This window comes from Canis lupus, chromosome 22 (assembly GCF_048164855.1).
Source record: "Canis lupus baileyi chromosome 22, mCanLup2.hap1, whole genome shotgun sequence".
Lineage (NCBI taxonomy): Eukaryota > Metazoa > Chordata > Mammalia > Carnivora > Canidae > Canis > Canis lupus.
Window position 1 is genome coordinate 16,328,606 of NC_132859.1, and position 23,137 is coordinate 16,351,742.

General features: G+C 46.8%; 1 protein-coding gene across 2 annotated transcripts in view; it reads right to left on the minus strand.

Moving 5' to 3' along the window:
- CLSTN2 (calsyntenin 2) overlaps positions 1-23,137 on the minus strand; it is a 613,123-nt gene that overhangs the window by 410,050 nt on the left and 179,936 nt on the right. The gene's annotated exons all lie outside the window — the stretch shown is intronic.

Here is a 23,137-nt window from a genome sequence, read left to right on the forward strand (position 1 = left end):
TTAGCCCCATCAAACAGATAAGAAAATGGGACTCTGAGAGCTCAGCGGTCACAATATTAGCACAAAGTTGAGGTGCTTTCAAGTAGTGACTGATCTGCTACTCTTTGCTCTTGTAGAGTTCAAAGTTGACTGCAACATCCCAATGCCCTTTCAAATGGATCATCACCTCTGATTTGGTATTATTGCCATTTTACAGCTGGGGAAACTGAGGCCCAAAGTAATAAGGTGCTTATTACCTGAGATTGCAATGAGTTCAATCAGGATCAAAATGCCACCTCCTGCCTCTTGGGACTTCTCTCCAGGTCACATAAAAGCCTAAGGTTACTAGACCAATCATTACTTGAGCAGAAATGCCCAGAGATAAGGACAGAATAATATTTCTCAACACACATAAGGGAATTTGAAAATAAGAAAAATGATCACAGGAATCCAGGTGCATAAAACTTGGTTATTTATAACACTTATTATAACTTATGGAGATGGAACCTGAGGGAGTCTCTGGCAGCTGGTGTGAGTTTGGCTAGGTGGTGGGCCCAGTCCTCACTTTGTCAACCATGTTCTACTCCCTCCCACCCCTGGGGTGTGGCTTCCTCACCCATGGTCCTCCATGCCTCACCTCAGGTCAAGGGTCCTCTGTGAGCAGCCCCCATGCACTCAGGCTCCCCCTCACTTGGGCATCTCTTGTCTCCAGCAACTATTTCCATTCATTCTGATGATATTCACAATGAAATCATGAGCTCTGCCTTCGGCCTCCAGATAAAGGAAGCAACACAAGCCAAGATCAGACTTTGTAAACACACATCTGGATGCTAAGATTTCCTAAAGAATGTGTGCCTCCAAGCCTATTTACTTCCTTATACAAATCGCAAATGATTATATTAATCAGACAAATGAGGCAAGTGAGTCTGAGAATGAAATGAGATGTCCCAAATCTCAGTGCTCTTCAGTGGGCTTTAGGGCCCGGGGCCCCGGTCTCATTTTACCTTTCAGTTTTTGATTTTTCCATTGATCAGGGGAGACAAGGTTTGGAAACTCCTCAGGACATGACCCCTTCTTGGGGTCAGCTCTGAAGCAATGGAACCCATTCACTCCAGGGAGTCAAGAAACGTTCCTTTGTAGCAGTGGAGCTGGACTGGGCATAGACACAGATTCCTCTGCCACAGGTAATGGTGAGGATGAGGCAAAGACCATAGACACAGGCCCCACCCGCTGTGTGCACAGGTGTGCTCTGTAAGGCACACTGGCCAGTCTGAGCAGGACTAGAAGCTGGGGGCTACCTGGCTTCACTCTGGGACTGAGCATGCACTCTAGCCCAGGGATCACAACTGAAGAAGGGGCAGATCCTGGAATGAATGGCATGTCCTTCGAGGCCCATGTTACCTCCTCCTCCTCCAAGAGCCTTTCCTGACCTCTGCGGCCCACAGGCCTCTCTGCCCCTAGATGACTCCATGGAAGTGCTGGGCAGAAAGGAGCTCTTAGGCCCTGAGTCACTGGCAGTCTCCAATTGCTGTTGCTTTGATGCATACCTGGGGTGGTTCTGTGAGTGTCCTTCCTCAGTGGAGACCACAAAGACATTTTAGGTGAGTTAGGGAGAGGTGTCTTGTCATTTCCATGGTGCCTAGAACAGGGCTGAGATTTTAGCAGGAACCCAGGGCTGGCCTGTCAGGAGGCATAGTGGCATGTGGAGAGGGGCAGATTTGGGAGGCCGTCCTGGGTTCAAATTTGGACTCTGCCACCTAATAAGTGTGTCCCTTAACAAGTTACCTAGCTCTTAGAGTTGAAGGTTGTCACGCCTACTCAAGTAGTTTTGGGAGGTCAGAGGTAAATAATACAAGGACCTAGGATGCCTAAACTAGAGGTTCTCAAAGTGTGGTCCCTGGACCAGCAGCATCAGCATCACCTGGGAACTTGTTAGAAATGCGTATTTTCTTTTCTTTTAAAGATTTTATTTAAAATCTCAAAATCTTAAAATCTCATGAGAGACATGAGAGAGAGAGAGAGACAGAGAGGCAGAGACACAGGTAGAGGAAGAAGCAGGCTCCATGGAGGGAGCCCGATGTGGGACTCCATCTCGGGCCTCCAGGATCACCCCTGGGCCGAAGGTGGCACTGAGCCACCCAGGCTGCCCAGAAATGCGGATCTTCAAGCCAATCTCAAACCCACTGAATCCAAAGCCCTGGGATTGTGCCTAGCTAGCAACCTGTGTTTTAACAATCCCTCTAGGTGATTTCAATGCACTGAAAGGTTTAAGAAATTTTGTAAGCACTCAGTAAATGTCAGCCTGTTCCCAGCCAGAGGTGAAGGAATGACCTTCTTCTCTACTGGCTTTCAGATCTAGAGCTGAAATAAGGAAGTGGCCGGTGGCCAGACCAGTCACAATGGAACCATGATCATGTGGGACAAGTTGCTGGGTGAAGGAGGAGAGTGTGGTTCCACTGACTTAAAACGAGCCAAGAATATGTCCAATTCAATCTAATCCAGTGAGAATGTGAGTGGTTGCTATTACAGAGAGTAATGAACTCGCCTTAAAAGCAGGCACTCAATATGTGCTGATAGAGTCAGAGTCAGTTAAATATGCGCTGCCGCTTATATTTCCTTAGATCTGCTTTCCCCTGAGAGCAGTGGTTTTCAGCCCTGGCTGCCAAGTTATAATCACCTGGGGAGTTTTGAAAAATCCAGATACCCACACTGCACCCCAGACCAATCACATCAGCACTTCTTGAAGGGGATGAGACCCCAAAATAAGACTTGTTAAAGCTCCCCCCCCCAGGTGATTCCAATGTGCAGTGAACCCCCTGACCCAGGTGGGTGGCCTACATGCAGGCAGGAAGCAGAGGCATTCCTGTGTCTTCTTCATTTCTATCCTTCATCCCCTTAGTCCCCCACATCAGGTCAGAGACTCAGCCATTTTCAGCACAGCTCATGAGTTGAAAGTCACTTAGACTTTACAAATCTTTGGAGAAAGGAAGGGCAAATGTTATTCTCCCACTTTTTGTGGGGGGAAAAAAATCTAAACTGCCCCTGGGAGATTCTGAGATGTGTTCAGTAGCTTGCCTGAGTTGTGGGGTGGTCAGAACCAAGCTGAGACATACCTCATGGCTGTGGTTTTCTACAACACAGGAATTTGCTGTATTGTGAGGTGCTCCTCTGATTTGTTTTTTGCCAAATACTGAGCACCTACTACATGACAGGCACATGATACCATCCCTAATCCTTAGCAACCACACTGCCAAATAAATGACTATTCACAAAGAGAAAACACAAGTGCAGAAACATAATTGACCTGCCCAATATCATACTAATAGTAAATGATGGAGCTGGAATTGGATTTACATCTTTTTTTTTTGTTCTAAACATAGCTCCCTTTCCACTATACCATCTGCCTTTCTAGGAGACAGGACATGAGAAAATGCCAACATGGCCTCTTAAAGTGGACTTTGATTTGGAGCCATCACAAGAAAGTAATTCAGAACCAGAAAGAAATACATCTATTACTTCTAATTTTTCATACTCCTCTACTTTTTCTACAAGGCCTGGCTGAACCAGGAGCAGAGAAGGACCTCAGATGGCCATACTGACCTTGGTAAGAGTAGAGGACAACCCAAGGATATGAATGGCTCAAAAAGAAAGCCATTCAGAGCAAGTGTCCACGTGTTTCCAGGGCCTGCCAAGCTCCAGGATAGGTGTTGACATATCATCTAATGCCTCACTTGGTGAATTTGTCCTTGAGGTCTGAGTTTACACTGAAGTTCCTATGTCTGCCTGGCTTCATTCAGCCTTGATTGCAGCACATCCCCGAATCATGCTGCCTCAGGGCACCAGGAAGGTGCTCCTACCTCAGATGACTCTGATCCAAGAAGGATTTTCCTCTCTGAGCCTGGTGGCTGAATGTGGTCCCACTTCCCTGTAAAGGGCCAGACAGGTGGCCTGATACAGCAAAGGACTCATGGCAGGCAGCACTGTGTGGGCAACAAAGCATGTTAGGCAAAGGTAAGTAATTTAGGCGAGGGAGGACACCTGACTAGCAGACTCCTATGGAAGGGCCCCTTGCTTGCTGCACTGGTGCCTGGGCTTTGTGTGTGCGCATGTATATGTTGTACCTTTGTGCATGTGTCTTTTCCTTAGGGCTTCTATTAAGTAAGAAAATTAACAAAAAAATTACAGTAATAGAGAAAGCAGAAGGATCTGGAATCACACAGACCTGGATTTGAATGCCAACTCTGACCCAGCGCAGCTCACACAATCAGTCCTTTATTGATTCTCCATCTGCAGGACAGGGGACAGGGAGGCAGAGCCTGCTCTACTGACGTTGACTGCCTCATGAGACTGGGTGAGAATTCAGTGAGAAAAGACTGAAGGAGTGCTCTGTAAACCGCAAAGCTTTCTGTAAATGCTAGCATAGTCATAACAACAGCTACCATTATTACATCTCTTTGTGATTTGCAAGTAAGCTAAGCCACATACATTCACATCACACTGGTACTGTCCCTAAGACACTACAGTGGGTTAGAGTCTCTGCATCAAGAGTTTATGGTCTAGGAGGAAGATGTTCCCCAATGCAGGACACTGAGCGGGTGGGGTGGCGGGGTTGGAGGGGGTGCTAAACTAGAGGGAACGAAGCACAGAAAAGGAATGTGGGTTCCAGAGGAGAGACAACTAACCTAGACGGTGGTCCAGGAAGGCTTCATGGAGTAGGTACCCTTGAGCTTTGCCTAGAAGGACATATCGGAGTGGTACAGGTTGTGGGGCTGGGGATGGTGGGAACTTTCCAAGCAATCAGAGAAATAGTAGGTACAATGAAACAGGGCAAAGAACAAACATATTATGTTAGGAATTTCACCTGGGTTGATATCTGCAAAGGTCTTCAGCTCCTTGCCCAAGTAATTTCCTATCATGGGGCTCCTGAGCCCTGGTTGGGGCTGAGACAGGAGGAACATAGATTTCTCCACATCCCTGATTACAGAGCTAACCCTCATCAATGATTCCCTCTTCAGAATAAATCAATGCATCTCAGTGCCTAGCCCAAATCCTGGCTCACGGTTGGTTGAAATGGAATATTTGTTGAATAAATGCTTTCAACTTCCAATATAATCTGGAGGCAGCAGGCCAAGATTAAGATAAAATAATCACAGAATATCAAATAGCCCTACACTTTGATAGCCATTTAATTTATAAACGGACTTCAGCTATCTTTCCAGTGGCCTGCCATACTTTCTACCACCCAATCGCCACAACCCGTATCTGAAGTTAAATCGAGCTGCTCTGGTTCTATCCATCCACAACTCCCCCTCCTCAAAGTCCAAAGGAATAGCAGTCATTCATTTACCACATGCTCCCTGGCAGGACTGTCCTCAAGTAGCCCCTTAAGTTTTTCCATACAATTCCCCCAACAAATATACAAGGCAGTTGACAGTCACCACATTTTACAGACGGAGAAGCTAAAGCTCAAAGAAGCAACGTGATTTTCCCAAAATCACACAGCTGGTTAATAATCAGAGTCATGGTTCTAACTCAAGTCCCTTTGACCCCAGAACCTGTGTTCTTTGCTACATACGTGGTCAAGCCTCCACATGGGTTGAAGCCAGAGGGGAAGACAACATAACCGATAATAACAGTAGCAACAAAAGTAACTACTGTAGATTGAGTGTCATGTCTATCACTGACAAGGCAAGACGCTCTCACCCTGATTCATACGATTCCCAGAAGACAAATACCATTGTTCCCATTTTACACAGGTGATCTTGAAGTTCAGAGAGGTGAGTAATCTCTCTGAGGCACAACTACGAAGTTGTGGAGTTAAGTCTGCCTAATTCCAAAACCTGTCCTCTTTAGTGCCAACTATAAATGCAGCAATAATTGAGGGGCAGATGTGCCTGTTTTCAAGAGGAAACCAAGATCCTATTGGGGCTTGATGACTCTAAGTGATATATATTTTTAATTACTAGAGCACGGTTATACATCCAAATCATTTCAAGGAAGCTGTGGCTGACAGGCATAGTCAGCCTCTCTCTATTTCATAAGCCCTAAAGAAACTGCTCATTAAGAATGACAGTGACCCTCACTCTGCCTTCCTGGATCTAAAACCTTCAAATCTTCTTAAGTCCAAGATAAATAATGACTTACTCATATTAATGCTCCAAGATAGAAACCTAAATCTCCTAAGCGTATGTCTGCATTCACCAGTGCTGTCAAGGTGAACAGCAGAATGTAACTTAGTTAGGGGTTATAAGATTTTAGAGATTTGGGTTTAAGCCAAATTCTGAAAATGAAGGGGGCCCAGGCAGGAAGAGATCCAGACACCGTAGGCCATTCTTTTATAAACTGACCTCAGCTATCAAAAAAAAAAAAGTTGAAATACATACTCCAACCTTAGTGTCATAAAATGTTCCACCAGAATAACGTCTCCATTTGCCAAAAGCCAACTGTTATTGTTCCATGCGTGATCACGTGTGCTCTGCTATGGTCCTGCTCCCAGTGTATGATAAGGCAGTGCCATGGGCTGCCCTATGGCCCTGTACTATCTGCTCCCATTCTCCCCCTTCAAATGCTTTTCTTCGATATCCTAGAAGCGCAGGTGCTCATGAATTTCTCCCAGCCAAACTAGTCTATATTTAGAGAATGTGAGAATAAAAACACTTCAGAAAGCACACATGGGGTCAACCTCATTCTCCATTCAGCTCCAGATCCTACCCTTGAGGCTGGCCACAAGGATCACACGGAGGCAAAGTGTGATGGAAACTCTTCAGAGTTCCCGAGTGTGTGCCACAGAAGAGGGACGGGATGCAATCAGGGACATCAAAATGGTTCCAGAATCAACAAGTTTAGGACACACTGAATGAATCAAAATTAAACAGGTATCTTACTACAGATCTCAGAGTCTTTTATGTGTAAATAGACATCATGTAACTCCATAAAAATGATCATGATATCTAGTATATCCGCAATATTTTTTATGTTTCAAAGGCATCACCTTGGAATATTGCTATTATATGGAACATCCTCTTGGAAATGCTGTTGAAACCTCTCTTGAACCCATTGTTCTTCACAAAGTGAACACAACTTGGGGCAAGAAATTCTATGTGTTCTCCATTCTAAAATATTCTTTTTTAAAAAAGAAATAATATTTTATTTATTTATTTGACAGAGGAAGGGAGAGAGAAAAAGAGAGCACAAGCTGGGGGGAGGGGCAGAGGAGAGGGTGAGGACCCCGGGACCATGACACACGCCGAAGGCACACGTTTAACCAACTGAGCCAGTCAGGTGCCCCCATTCTAAAATATTTTTTAAAAGGTTTTATTTATTTATTCATGACAGACACAGAGAGAGAGACAGAGACAGAGACAGAGACAGAGACAGAGACAGAGACAGAGACAGAGACAGAAGCAGGCTCCGTGCAGGGAGCCCGATGTGGGACTTGATCCCGGGTTTCCAGGATCACGCCCAGGCTGAAGGCGGCGCTAAACCACTGAGCCACTGGGGCTGCCCCTAAAATATTCTTATAGGCACTTCTCAACCTTCCTTTTACAACCCAGCTCGGGAAATTCTTCACAACCCATCACCTACGGGTTTGCTGCATGTATTTCGGAATGCTGGATGTATATGATGTTCCCTGATGGTTTAAGAGAATGACAGCACATGCATCTTAGGCACTAAATGACAGCTGCTCCCTATCCCCCACCCAGCCCAGGCCTGCACTGATGAACTGCACTGCACAATCTGTTGTCTGGTGGCCTCGGTGTTGCACTGGGAGAAATCTGTAAAGACAATGCTCAGCAAGTGTCAAACTATCTTCTCTTAAACTGAGGCCCAAGTGATAATTCCCTCTGCCCCAAGAAGCCTGATTAAAAACCCAAGCTTTCTCTGATTTTAGCACAGGTCAGGTTTCTATGGAAACATTATTTTAAGGAGAGCGTCCAGACCATTTGGATGGCCTTATGAGCCCTGTGCATGGTTGCTCTTCCCAGGAAGCCAGTTGGCAGGGGTGGGGGCTAAGACTGTCCTGTCACATGGAGAGGAGCTGCCCTGTCTGGTGTCACCCAGAGAGCAGACAGCCACCCGAGTTCGGAGACAAACTCAGGATGTAGAACACTCTGCAAAGCCAGTGGAAAGATTTCTTCTCTGTCCAGAAGGGAAACACCTAGCTCAGAGTATAAGCATATAAGCAAGAAGAATAAAACGAATGTGTCGTCAGTGCTTATCACTATTTGATTAATGTAGGAAACTGTGATTCAAAGGCAGCGAAGTGGGCAGCCCACGGTGTGATCCTAGAGACCCAGGATCCAGTCCCACATCCTGCTCCCTGCATGGAGCCTGCTTCTCCCTCTGCCTGTGTCTCTGCCTCTCTCTCTCTCTCTCTCTCTCTCTCTCTGTCTCTCATGAATAAATAAATAAAATCTTAAAAAAAAAAAAAAAGGCAGCAAAGTTATATGCTAAAGGCCCCACACATAAGCCCCTTAGAGATGGGGCTCCAAGCCAGGTGAGAGTTTTGATTTCAAGTTACTTGCTCATTCCACTCTACCTACAACCAGTTACCCAAGGGACATGAGTTGGAGGAGAGGGTTGGATATCCCAGCAAAGCTGGGACTTCTCAGGGTCCAAACTGTAGTCAGATGTGTCCTATTGCCTCCACGGTAGCCTGTGAATATTCTTGTAAGGACAGACACTATTCTCTCATTTCCAAAGAAATGTCCCAGGTTTTCTTCACTGCACTGAATGCCCTACACAGAGCACCTATATTCCTATGTCCCAAGAGTTTTTAGTACTGTGTAATGCAGCTGGCCTCCCAGCAACATTATCTATGCATTCTCTCAAACCTAGTGATGTAGGCAGGCCCCTGGCTGTCCGACCCTGGCCATTCTCTAGGAATCAGCCTTCAGATGGTGTGGGAGTAACCTGGGTCTTTCTCATGCTTTCACTCCAGTCCTTGTTCATTGATTTAACAAATGTCAGCTGCCTCCAGGTCTCTGTGGAGACACCTTGGCTATAGATGGAAGTAGCCTAGGCATGGATCAGGACTTTGTCTCTGATTCCACTGAAGAATCAGGCCTCTGTGTGATTCAAAGTCAGCAGATCAATCCTGCCCTTTTAAGCAAACATTTTAAGAAGTCACCCCATCCTAACATTTAGAAATCCTTTAAAATGATGGCAAAAATATATCACTTTTCAAAGAATACACATTTCAGTATCTTCTGTATGGGATATCCCTGGGGTGAACTAAGGGGTCGGCTTTGCCATTTCCTCCAAAGACACAGATGCAATTCCAAGGGAGCCATTGTTTTCTGTGGATATTAGTTGCACTGCTCTTGTGAGAATTGTTTTAGGTGGCCTTTGCTACTAACAAGGTTTTCAACTTTAGGACACACAAAAATGTTTAAAAAGAACTCACTTCCCTGGAGCACCTACTTTGTGCTACACTTTCATGTGTCATCTGGTTTAATCCTCATGACACCCTACTGTGCTCAACTTCAGCCAGACACACTAAATAACTTTCCACACTGAGAAAGTGATAGACCAGGGACCAGGAATTGGGTCCCTCAAAGCCCACAGTCCAGGCATTTTCTCCTACAGCATGCTTCCCCTCCTCTACTGTATTTCTGAGCACAGGAGAATTATTTTCTCTTCTTCTCCCATATAAGGAGATAAAGTTGGTTTACAAAGTATTTTTTAGAAGATTTATGCATTCTAAGTGAGGTTACCTGTATTAGCTTGAAAAAATAAGAAGGTGCATATGGATCTATTTATGATTCACCTTCAAACATAGAAAAAAGAATCAATTATTTAAGTGCTGTCGGTAAAAATCATAGAAATCAGAGGAAGGCATTTCACCTCAAAGTGAGGCGTCTTTTACATTCTTTCCTCCTGTTAAACTTCAGCCAACATGATGAGTTATGTGAGCCTGCCATGCAGAATAGCGATATGTATCATAATTGCAGCTCTCCATGTGAGCTATCTATCAGAAACCTTAATGTAATTGCCAGACTGAATCCTAATTCATCTCTGAGAGAAGCTTATTACTTTGGGGGTGTTGTATCACCTGCTTTTAAATCACACACCAGTAAAGCTGCAATGATCTACTTAGTCTTCAATGTTTTTAACATCACTGCCTATATCTACATTAATTCCCCATTGCCATCCAGTTCAGACAAGACACTGGTCAACCATAGGGCAATTTTAGATCCCTCTCTGTGTTTGCGTTCTTACCCTTGTCTCTTCTCTTCCAGTCTACCCTCCTTGACACAAATGCCAGAGTGAGCTTCCCAAAACACAGAACTGTCTGAGCCATGCCCTGCTCAAAAGCCTCGATTGGCTCCCCATCACCAACAGGCCACAAGACCTGTCACCATCCAGGCCACGACATGTGCATCTCACCTTGTCTCACACCTCCACCATCTACAGGCAGAAGTAGAATCATAGACAACACTGGAAGTAATCAATGTCACTGGCAACTATCCGAGGGAGCCAGGCCTGCCTGTTGGCTCCAAGGGGCTATGGATGTTCTGGATGTGAACCACAAACCTGACAACCTCTCTTAGGATATTGAACAAAGGGACAGGGGATCCCTGGGTGGCTCGGCGGTTTAGCGCCTGCCTTTGGCCCAGGGCGTGATCCTGGAGTCCCAGGATTGAGTCCCGTATCAGACTCCCTGCATGAAGCCTGCTTCTCCCTCTGCCTGTGTCTCTGCCTCTCTCCCTCTCTCTCATGAATAAATAAATAAAATCTTTAAAAATAAAGGGACAAAAAAGGTCAATGTTGTGATAGAGAAAATGATAAATACAGATGACTGCAACCATCAAACACACATAACCTGTGTATTGCAGAAGAAAATATCAGTACCAAGTATACCCTGTAGAAGCAACAAATGAAGGATAGAGAAGAAATTTGTGGAGTGAAAAAAAAAAGATGGCCTAAGAGCATCATTACACTAAAAAGCAAACAAACAAAAACCTTGAAGAAACTCTTAGTAACCTGCAAAAATTTGGATTTTAAAGGACAAAATATGGTCTAATAAGTACCCAAGCAAAAATCACAAAATGGGTTTGCTGCCAAAGAAATAGAGTCAGACTGCCCTCAGACTTCTCCTTTAGGACACTATCACACACCTATCAAGTTGTCAGCAACACAATAGTTGGGACCCGATGCTAGAACAGCAGCCACAGTGTCCATCTTTGAAGGCAGGGGAAAGATTACCTTCAGTATATAAGGGCTAAGAAAACATATCCCTGATGGACTCTTCCCAGTGGTGACGGTACCCAAGTATATCCGTGGGAATGAATTCAGTCCAGCAAATCAAAGAGAAGCAAAATTAAGAGCTCTGGAGTGGGAAACTATGGTGCACAAGGACCGTTAGCGCTGAACCAGGTTTAACCCAGGATCCAAATATTGCTTTGAATGAAGCTACACAACTGCAGAGGCCAGAACTTCTTAAAAGCAAAGAGACAAAATATAAAATCTGCATCTACACACAGAAAAGCATCACTGGCTCGTGCTTCCTGGAATTGAGGACCCAGCAGGCTGGGCCTGTCCCCCACCCCACCCAGTCCCTGTGCTTCTATCACAGCACTCATCCCGCTGACACACTTTTAATTTATTTCCTATTTTCTTTGCCATTAGGAGAACAGGAGTCCCTAAGAGCAGGGGCTACTTTACTCCTGTCTTTCCCCCCTCAGTGTGGCATGTGTTTGTAGCTGTGAATGTTTACTGAAAGAATGGATGATGACAATTATGCATGTTCCTTCAAAAAACCCCAGGCAAGCTCCCTTGAGGGCACAACCTCTGATTCCTGGCAGAGCTTCAGCGAGGGTTTTGTGGAATGTACATTTAATACCTACTCTGAGCATCAGCAAAACTTCCCTCCATGTCTCACTTAAAACAAACAACCCACCCAGTGGAGTGCTCACTACCTGGTGCAGCACGTAGCAGCTGTATTAGAGTGTGACTGCGGAGGACCGAGCAGACGGGGCTTCCAGGGCCATGCTGAGAGTCTGTGATTGCCACTGGAGTCTGTGATTGCCACTCCCAGGAGGCGGAGGCGGGACGCAGGCTCCCAGAGGCTGTGTGGCATTCCCAAGTGCGCGCTGTAAGGGGCGGATGGTAGCGGGCAGCTCTCCCTCACTGCAAATCTCCCCGCTCTCCCCCACTTTCTCATCCTCGCCCTCATCTGGAAACCTGTGTCAGAGACAATCACATCATGACTCGCAGGAGTTTTATCTCCTGAATGTCAGCAGCCAAGGCCGGCATCCGTCCCACTGGGCACCTCACTCAGGCTGCTCAGTATGCTGCGGAGGGCACCCGTGCTCCTTGCACATTAGGCAGTTCAGTTTACCAGGAGGACTTGGTGTCCCCTTGATGAATGGGGTCCTGGTTGCATTTACATGAGAGGGGGCCAGGAGAGCGGGCTTCCTACACATGATAAGGGGTCGGGTGATGCATCACTCGCTCTGCAGGCATGCAGAAGTCAGGATTGATGAATGGGGCTCCGAGAGAGGCCTCGGAATGGCACCGAGTTTCAACACACCGGGCCTAGTAGATGCGGTAGCTGATTAGGGGTTCAAGAACACCAACCCACTCGAGATCCGGTCACTCACACATTCCCTCGCTCGTCAACAACTGACTGAACACCTGTCCAAGCCAATGCTTGCGAGATGCTGAAGATAGAGAGGGAAGCTACAGCCCCTACCTACCATCCAATAATGAGAACATTAATTATCGAACACTTACTGTGTACCAGATATTGTACATGCTTCGTCTCCTTGACTTTTCACCACTTCCCCCTGGGGTGGGTATATCTTCATTTAGAGAATGGGAAAACTAAGACAAAGAAAGAGAAACTAAGCATGCCCAAACGTTACAGCTAATTAGTGAAAAAAAAAAAAAAAAAAAAAAAAAACAAACCCAAAACCTAAGTTTGAATTCAGATCCGTTGATCCCAGAGATTTTGCTAGTAGTCCTTCTGCAGATACGCAGATAACGCTGGCCATGTACAAGTAGTACCTTAGAATGTGTCAGATTCCGCATGCTTTATCTGTCTTGATTCTCACGACAACCTCGTGAGGTAGATATTATTTTCCAAATGAGGAAACCAGGGATCAGAGAGGTTAAGACATTTAATCAAGGGCACACAGCTTGCTAAGAGGTTGAAAACTACTATATGCGGGCGTCGTCAGGTCTTCCAAGAGTGCCACTGGGCTGTCAAGGGAGTGGCAAGGAGAGATGTTTACAGGCCTTTGGTCTACAAAGTCAGTGCCTATGAATAAACACCCTCACCCCATGTGACCCTCACACAATGACAGCGGCACAAGTTACATTCTAAAAGGTGGTAGGAATCTGGTTTTGATAATGTACTGTATTCAAATAAGATGTCACCACAGGGGAGGCTGGAGGAAGAAGACACAAAATCTCTCTGTGCTCTTTTTACAACTTATGAGCCTAGAATTAGTTCAAATTATTTTTTTTCAAATTATTTTTTTTTATTTTAAAGATTTTATTTATTTATCCATGAGAGACACAGAGAAAGAGAGAGGTAGAGACACAGGCAGAGGGAGAAGCAGGCTCCATGCAAGGAGCCTGACGTGGGACTCAATCCCGGGACTCCAGGACCACGCCCTGGGCCAAAGGCAGGCGCTAAACCACTGAGCCACCCAGGGATCCCTGAATTAGTTCAAATTGAAAGTTGTTTTTTTTTTTTTTTTTTTAAGTGGTAAGAATCAATTCTACTAAACACCCAAATTGAGTTCAGCTCTTTGCCACTATCAGGAGAAACTGAGATGGCCACTCAGTTTCCAGGATTACAAGTTTTCAGATATACTGGAATACACGGACCCTAAGATGTGATGACTTCATGCTCTCCAACTGTGGAAACTGTGAAAACACTCACTATCTACTCTTCCTGCTGGGAATTTAATTATGCATCATGTCTGTACTTCTGATGACCTCCTGTGTTACTGTCACATGATCCCCCCCCCCCCAGCTCAATCCCTGTCCTCAGGTCACAGAGCTAGACAGGTCATGTGCCCATCCCAGTGAACCTTCCCTTTTTCTGCCCAGCTGTGTGCCCTGGGGCCACATGTACCCCCTCATTTAGCTCCCTGGCCCACCCTCTTGTGTTAGGGCTCACCAGCGGGGGCTGCTGCAGGCACTGAAGGAAGGAAGGGAGAGGTTTGGGTATTTACTGCCCCAGCCTCCCTTCCTGTAGTCACTGCAACACGGCTGCATCCCTCCACTAAGAAGAAGGTCATGGCTCCTGGCAAGAGACCTTCCTTCCCCAGCTTTGTCTTCAGACCCCCTAATGAGTCCCTCCCCTCCTAGGGGTGGTCGCCATGCCTACCATGTCTAGACTAGGGTGCTGAACCGTCTCTCATCGCTCCCAACGCCCTGCCCACGCTTCCCTAAATACTCCCTTTATTAACCTTTCTTCCAACTACCTAATTTGAAGGTGCCATCTGTTTCCTTCCACGATACTGTCTGATACCATCTCTAAGAGCAGACACCATATTTCATGCATGTATTGTTTCATTACCTACAGTATGGACCACAGAGCAGAGTCAGGCCCACAGTGGGTGGGACCTGCCCGACTGAGTATCTCTTCACTTGTCCAAGAGTTGGACTTGTAGCAAAATGTATTTAAATTGATTTTTTTTTTTTTGGCAAATGGAATTCTATGCTAATTGGGAAAGCTCAATGCTTCCTAGTGTATTTGGGGGACAAAGATCTCTCAGGAAATTTGATGAAAGCTGTAGACCTTCACCCTAGAAAAATGAACAAATGCGTGTGTTCACAAAGCTTTGTATAAATTTTTAGCTGACTGGTCCATTAAACCACAGGTTAGGAACACCTGCAACGAATTCACTATTTATTAAAGCAGAGAAGCCTATTATGATGGGAGTACCTGCTTCCTAATTCCAAGACACAGTCAATTCTGAACGCTTTACTATGAAGATGATTTAAATGTAGATGTCACTTGGATTTACAAGTCTATGTGGTATCGCCAAGATCTGGGATGAAACACAAAGATTCTAGAAGCTTATAGAGGACGGGAGAGAAAAACAACAGGAACTTGTACAAGGCCCATACTCTGTGCCCAGCACTGGCCTAACTTGCTTTATAAACATTAACTTATTCAGTGCTCACAACCACCCCACGATGTCAGTCCTGTTTTTTACTGCACCCTCATCTCCTCAAGCCCTTGAGATTAACCCAGCTCTTTCCATCCATGAGGACCAGAAAATGACTTCTTGAAGGAAACTGGATTCAGGAAGGGTCTAGAGCTATGATTTCTAGCAGTCTGCGCATCCCTACCTCCATAGCGTTTGGCTCTGAGCAATGTGCCTCCACTCAGCTGTCTGCATGATAGTCACCTGGTTGTACATTGCCCTTGCCATCAGACCACTGATTTTTGACATCTTTACCATGGCGATACAATTGGCCTGGAATATAGACAGTAGCATGCTAGTAACAATAATTAAACCAAGAATGTACTGAGAGGTTCCTATGTACTGGACTAGCCCTATCCTAAGAATTTTATAAGCATTATACCCCAGTAAATCTTCATGATAATTCTATCATTAAGAGTGTTATTATTCCCATTTTATGATGAGGATACAGAGGTTAAGCAATTGACCCCAGGTCAAATAGCTAATAACAAGTGGATCTGGGATCTAAACACTAGCAGGCTGTCCCCAGGTTATTACTGGCTTCCAGGGTTAAGATAATGCTATGGTGCACTCCCACAGAGCCCAGCCCACTGGCCTTAACATCATCCCTTTCTTCCCTGCTCCAGAACGCATCTTGGTATGGGAGTGAGGAGTGGGGAAGAGTGGCATTATAATAACTTTAACCTCTAAATTTTTTGAATTCAATAATTTGCTAATTTCATTGTTTCAACTTTTGATGGGGACACAGGACATGTACCTCCTGATGCACCCGCACACAGTATCAGGGGCCCACAGCGTCAGGCAGGGTCTAGGTAGGACCTATGTCTGTGTCACCAGCATAGCCCAGGCTCTTAGTGAATGTTTAAGTAAATGCATGCAAGGATACATGAATGAATGAAGTTCGGAAGGATAATCCATAAGTCTTAAAGGCCCAAGTAATTAGTAAAGAAAAATTGGCAAAAGGTTTGGGAAGAGAAGCAAGTGACAGAGAGACCACAGTAGCCTGTGCTTCCCCTTATGCTACGCAATGTCCCTCCCTGGTCTTCAAACCTGTCTCCTGGCCCTATGGCACTTAGAGAATATCAAAAGCAAACTCACTTCAATCCCATAGTCAGGGCTCAGTACTGGATAGTTCCTCTACCTTCTTATGCTAATGGAACCCAGAAGTCCCTCTGGGCACTATAAGTATAGACCTTTCTAGTAGTAGAGGCAAATTTTTCACAGCCCCCGGTCTAGAGGTGAGCAGGTGCCCTGCTGGACTCCACTTACCACTTCAAACCCTATCCCTGCCTTCCTCATTGAAAACCTCCAGGTCTTCTGAAGCATATCATCTGCTTGCATCTGCCAACTTCTCCTTCTTGCCATTCACTGATGCCTTCACCCTGCATCCCTATCTTCATGTGGGAGGACCCCATCATCCATGGGAATGGTTTCTCCATAACCATGGCCTCTCAGTTCCTTGACCTCCTAAACCCAATCTTTTTTCTCCTCTCACCTTGGACACCCACCCCTGAGACCATATATCATTACCAATCACTGAACCAATGATGAAGTTTCTATCTCAATCACCTCCCATCATCCTACTTATCACTCTAGTGTAAATGCACTGACAATTCTCTGACCACCCTGTTGCTGTCAACTATGTCCTTGTATCCCCATTTCCGTCCTTATTCTGCTGAGAGTCCATTATCCAGACCACTCTCCCTTGCAAACCTGCTTACCAGTCATGTCTCTCTCTCCTTCCTTCTCTCCAGGCTTTACTCCAACTCCAGTTTAACCTTTGTAATTCCCTTCTTAGTTCCCACATCCATGTAAGTGTGTCTGGAGAACACCAGGTAGATGGTGCCGATTGCTCTCAGTCTATACGTATGACCCAGCTCTCCAGTGGGTGCTCAGCACTGCGAGCAGTGAGCTAACATTTCCCCAGTGAATTCATGGTCTCACTCCACATCTGAGTATTTCATACCTCCTTCTCTCTATTTAATGCTCCAACACTACTCCTTACTCTCAGCTGATAACTTCACCTCTTACTTCATAAAGAAAAGAGATGAAATCAAGAAAGACCTCACAGCCCCATCTCTAAGTTCTCTGGCTTCTTGTCATTTGTTCTTACATACTCTGTCTTCCCTTCAATTATAGTAGAACACGCTCCCTGTGCCCCCTGCCCAGGATCCCCCACCCCACTCCTAGGGCTGCCCCTGCCCCTGTGCTCTAGGTACATCCCTCTGGCCTACTTAAGGCCTCTCCTTCTACAAATGCTCTGTGTCTCCTGAACTGTCAACTCTGTTCTCAGCTATAACACACCTTAACACTGACTCTACCTACACTTAATACTCCTTACCCTACAATTCCACGTTCCCTTTAGCCATTGCTCCATTTTCATGTTGCTGTTCATTGCAACTTTTCTCAAAAGAGTTGACAACAGGGTGCCTGGGTGGCTTCATTGGTTAAGCATCTGCCTTCAGCTCAGATCATGATCTCAGGGTCCTGGGACCAAGTCCCTCATCAGGCTCCCTGCTCAGCTGGAGCCTGCTTCTCCCTTTCCTTCTGCTCCTCCCCCTCCTCCCCCGCTCATGCTTGCTCATATGCTCTCTCCATATCTCTCCAAATAAATAAATAAAACCTTAAAAGAAAAGAGCTGACAACACCCATGGTTCTCACTTCTCCCTATCTTTCCTCAACCTACTCCAACTGGGTTCTATCTCTAATGCTCCACTAAGGGTACTCCCACCATGGCCTCAGTTACCTCTACCCTGTTCAACCCAAGGGTCAGTTGCTCAGTTCTTAGGCCTCACCTCTGACAGGATCACACCAGCTTTCTTGAAACACTGTCTCTCTAGGCTTCTATGTCTCCACATTCCCTTGGGTTTCCTCCTACTCCATGGCCCCTGTATCCTTGGCTGATTACCCTTTCCTAGACTCAGCATTGGCCGATGGTTCTGCCCTTGGCTTTTTTCTCTATATGCACTCACTTCCTGCATGTTCTCATCTGGCACTGAACTTCAAATGCCTCCTACATGAGGATGATGTCACCATTACATCCCTAGGCCTGAGCCCCAGACTTGAATATTCAACTGCCGCTTCTACCAAGATCCCTGCTTGGGTGTCTCATGGGCACCTCAACATGCTCAGAACTAGGCTCCTGATGCCTCCCCAGATGTGTTCCTTGCGCAGCCTGCCTCATCCTGCTTATTGGCATGACTGCACACCTGGCTTATCAGACCAAACACCAGGGAGTCATCCTTAACTCCTCTCTCCACACTGCCTACGCATCTCATTTGTCAGCAAGTCCTGTTGCCCGACCTTCAAAATTTTCCACAAATCCATCCATGTCTCACCACCCCCTACTGTTTTCACCCTAGTGCAAGTTACTGCCATCCCTTGCCTGGGCTACTGCAGTGGACAACATCTGCTTTCTCTGCTTCACCACTGCCTGTGACAGCTCAGCCCCTTCGCAGCACTCTGCTAACAAGCCTGTGACTTTGTATGGTGACAGTAAGTAAAAATCAGCTGTTGTGATGCCCTCCATGATTTAGCCCTGGCTTTCTTCACCAGCTCGTTGACTACCCATCCCTAAGTGCTGAGCAGCCACTTAGGCTTCTGTTCATTAATATACTGAATGAATTTCCATCCAGGGTCTTTGCAAAGTGCTGTTAGCTCTGCCTGGGATGCCAGTCCCCTATCTTTTCAGAGTTGGTATCTATGCATTTAGCATTCAGATTTTAGCCTCAGTGCCATCTCCTGAGAGAGGCCTTCCCTGACCACCTTAGCTAAAGCAGCCGCCCACTGGTGCTGATTCTCCTCATTTATTTTCTCTACAGAACTTACTTTAACGTAGGATGTACTTACCATGCTCTAAGAATTGCTTTCAGTGTGTTACAAATATTAACGTACTTCAATCTCATCCTAATCACATAAGATTAGATTTATTATTATCCCCATTTTACAGGTAAAGAAACTGAAGCACAGAGAAATCAAGTAACTTGCCCAAGGTCCAACTGCTGGCACAAGTCAGGGCCAGGACTAGCACTCAGCCACGCAGGCTATGCCTTCTAGGGGCCCTGCTTGGTGGGGGGGTAAAGTTTTTTTTTTTTTTTTAAGATTTTATTTATTCACTCATGAAAGACAGAGAGAGAGAGAGAGAGAGAGGTAGAGACACAGGCAGAGGGAGAAGCAGGCTCCATGCAGGGAGCCTGACGCGGGACTCGACCCCAGGACTCCAGGATCATGCCCTGGGCGAAAGGCAGGCGCTAAACTGCTGAGCCACCCAGGGATCCCCAGTGGGGGGTAAAGTTGAAGAGAAGTTATTGGCATAGGAGTGAAGTGGTGTGATGTGCTGGGGCCAGAAGCAGGAGCAGCTCAAAGGCTCACTGTGTGATCTTAAGCAAGTCCACCCCTCTAGAGGTTCAGTTTCTTTGCTGGTGAAATGAGGACTTTGAATTTGATGAACTCATGAGCCCCCCAACTATATGTGATAGTGTGGCAGCCTTGACATGAATGGGGGAATGATCTGGAGCTTAACTTTGGTGCTGTAGGTACTATTAGTACCTCTACCACTATGACTACTAATACTATGTATGATGTGATGATGGTGGTACCTGCTACCATTTATTAAAATCTCCTCCTGTGACCCTGTACGTTCATCTACTTTCACAACTGCTCTTGAAGATTACTCTCATTTTATAGAAAAGATACCTGAGACTCAGAGTCTTGGGAAACATCCAAGGTCATATGGCCAAGAATCAGTCAAGCTAGATTTTTGAAATAAGGTAGACCAGAATCCTCTTTCCCCATCCACCTTTCTCCAACAGTTCCTGCTGTTCTATTTCTATCCTTCTTAGCACTTATCACCCTCCTACCTGCTTACTTACTATTTTTTAGTTGCCCCTTCCCACGAGAATGTGAGATTCACAAGGACAGGGACCTCTGTTTATTTTGCCCACTGACCTATCCCACATGTCCTAGAACAGGGCCTGACATGCATTAGGTGCTCAGTGGAGACTACTTCCTGAGTCACTTACTTCCAAGTGAGGTTCCTTCAGTGCTTCAGATCTCCCATCTGAGAGGCTCATGAACTGACTGGCTCGCCATCTTCCAGGACGAAGAGTGGGCAAACAACCTGATGGCCACACCCAGCCAGTGGTCTGGTTTAGTACCACCCATAACCTAAGAATGGTTTTTGCCCTTGTAAAGGGCTACAAAAGAAGAAGAGGAAAAGGAAAAGAAGAGGAAGAGGAAGAAGAGGAGGAGGGAGTGAAGGAGGAGGAGGAGGAAGAGTGCCAGCAGCAGGAATATATGACAGACTGTCTGGCCCGCAAAGTCTAAAATATCTGACTCTTTACAGAAAAAGTCTGCAGACACCTGCTCTAGGAGACCAAGGGGACCGGCAGGCATGCCCATCTCTCAGGGGCCCTGGGGAGCATGCTGTGCCCACTGCTTTGCCACACCTTAGACGCTGTTCCCACGTGACCCTGACTGGCACACACTCTCCCTGCACCATTACTTCCACATTTCCAGCCCATTAAGGGAGCTAATGTGGTACATAGCAGAGTGCTCACGAGGTTTCTTCATGGGAATTTCTGAAGAATCCATTTCTTGGGAGTAAAGACATTCTTTATTATCTAATAAAATAGTTATACTGTGAATCAGGAGTCCATGATTCAGCTAACGTGATTCCATTAGCAGTTACCGCCACTCCTTGCCGTTTAGCTTCTGTTGTATACCAAATGTTCTTCCCCTCACATCCATCCACTGCATTTTGCTGGCTTTGAAGTTAAGAGGTGCCATCCAGGCTTGCCTCCTCATAAATGCCAACCCTGCACAGCTAATAGATTCATACTGTTAAAGATGCATTGACAAGCTCATGCAGCGGGGAGAGGCATCCTCCAGCTGCAAAACACGCGCTGCAAGCTGGTGTGCACCCATGGAAGTCGGAATTGTAGTCAAACCTCCGGGATCTTCTAAGGGCAGCATGAGAAAGGTCCAGCGGCAGAACCACAGGACAGAGAACCACGGGGGACTGTGTCACGCTCGGCTTCACTGTGCTCCTGATTGGATCAGAAACATAATTACCGACCCCCCACGCCCACTACAATAGCTGCCTCACACTTCCTAAAGCTATTACTGGTGTCGACCTCAAACAGTATTTTCCCCACCAATTCAGGCTCGGTGAGAATTGGTTTCCTTAGGAGGGAAGATCAGAGCAAGCTTTTCCCATGCTTGCCCACCCTCGTGAGCCTCGCCCTGAATGCTCAGGGCCTGCTCTTCCAGGGCAATCTGCAGAGCTGGGCACTCCCCTGCAGGGACACTCTCTGCTGCCTCTCACCGAACAGCATCTAAGCTGAGCCATGCACCGCCCCTACCCACCCCACCCCCGCCCCAACCATAGCACGTCCCCCCTATAGGCATTCTATTTGCACCAGGCAGATCTGAGAAGGGTACTAAGGATTTAGAGGGGTGGTCCCAGCACCTCATGGCTCTTGCTCTGAGACCTGAGGGCCCGCCCAGCTTATTCCTGAACTGTGCCTGTTCTTGTGGCCTCCCTGTGCTTGCTGCCCAGGGGCTTTGTATTCGTTGAGTCCCTGCCGTGTGTCAGACACTGTGCGGGCTGTCTGGGCCGATCTTCACCTTGCCCCTCTTTGCTTCTCCTCCTGCTCCCGGCCACAGGAGGCCAGACTGTCTGGCCTGTGTCAGCAGGCTGCCTGCCTCTGGCTTCTGGCCGGTTCAGCCATCAGGAAATCCAAGGGAAGCTGGAGGCTTACTGCCTTGGCTCCCTCCCTGCGGGGCACTCTGCAGGGGCCAGCTGCATCCATCCACTGAAGGCCATAATTCCCCTCCAGAGCCTTTGCCTGGTAACCTCTCCATCACCCCTTGTCACTTCTAGCCCATGGGGAGTTCCTTGCTACTAGCCCTTGGGCACTGCACTATTTCCTGTGGCTCTCCTAGCTCTGCCCACACATTTGAAAATCGTTCTTTTATTAAACTCTCAGTTGAGTGTGTTATCTGTTTACCATGGGGTCCCAGACCGATACAGTGCTTTATCTCGATTTTCCACTGGTGGGTAATTCTGCAACACTTCCCCTGACGTGCTGGCAACGTATGAATACTTGGCTGCCAGGCGTTCAGTGGCCAGGGCACAGGGATGCCCAGGGGCCTGCAGGGCTTGGGACAGTCCTCCACACAGAGGTCCTCCAACCCAGAAGGTGAATAGCTCTCCACTGGGAATGCTTCAAAGCCCAGGGAAGACGTCTAGAAAAGCACCACATTGCATGTAAGAGGAAATGGAGGCTCAAAGAGTGTCCACCAAGCACCACGTGGCAGATGAGGACTTGAAAGCCAGCGCTCCCTCTGAGACGTAGGATGCCCTGCTGCCCACACATGCCAGCAGTGAACTGTGTTCTAACTCACAGCTCCCATGAACTGAACATTTTCCATGTGCTGGTTGGCTTCCGCCCATTACTTCGTTTAATTATGCCTTGCCTGGACATCTCATCAGCCACAGCAAGGTCACGAGAGGGACTAAAGCCTCTCCTTTCTTCCACTCCTCAGTGGCCAGTGCTAGTCTGAACACGCACAAGGGTGCTCATTACCGATTTCTGATTGACCCTGGGTTGACTTGACTCCAGGATTGTGCAGAGTCAGGGCCATGAAATCCGATCATGTCCTTTCTGCTCCTAAACCAGGAGAAAGCAGTTTGGAGAAGGAGGCAGTGGGCAGGGGAAGAAATGTGAGCATGACACCCCCAGTCCCAATTCCTAAGCATACATCTCATCTCTTCCAGGCCCCATAACGATGTGAGAGCTAGGTCCTCTCTCTCTCTCCCTCTTCCTTGTACCCTCCTTGGCTCCCACCTGTTTGCTCTGCCTGGTTTTGGCCTCTGGAGCTGCTTCTCCATCTTCAGCGCCACCACTCCTGCTCTCCTGTGTCCTGGGAGTACGAGGACAACACCAGAGGAACTGTTAACAAACGAAGTGATGATAACCACTGAC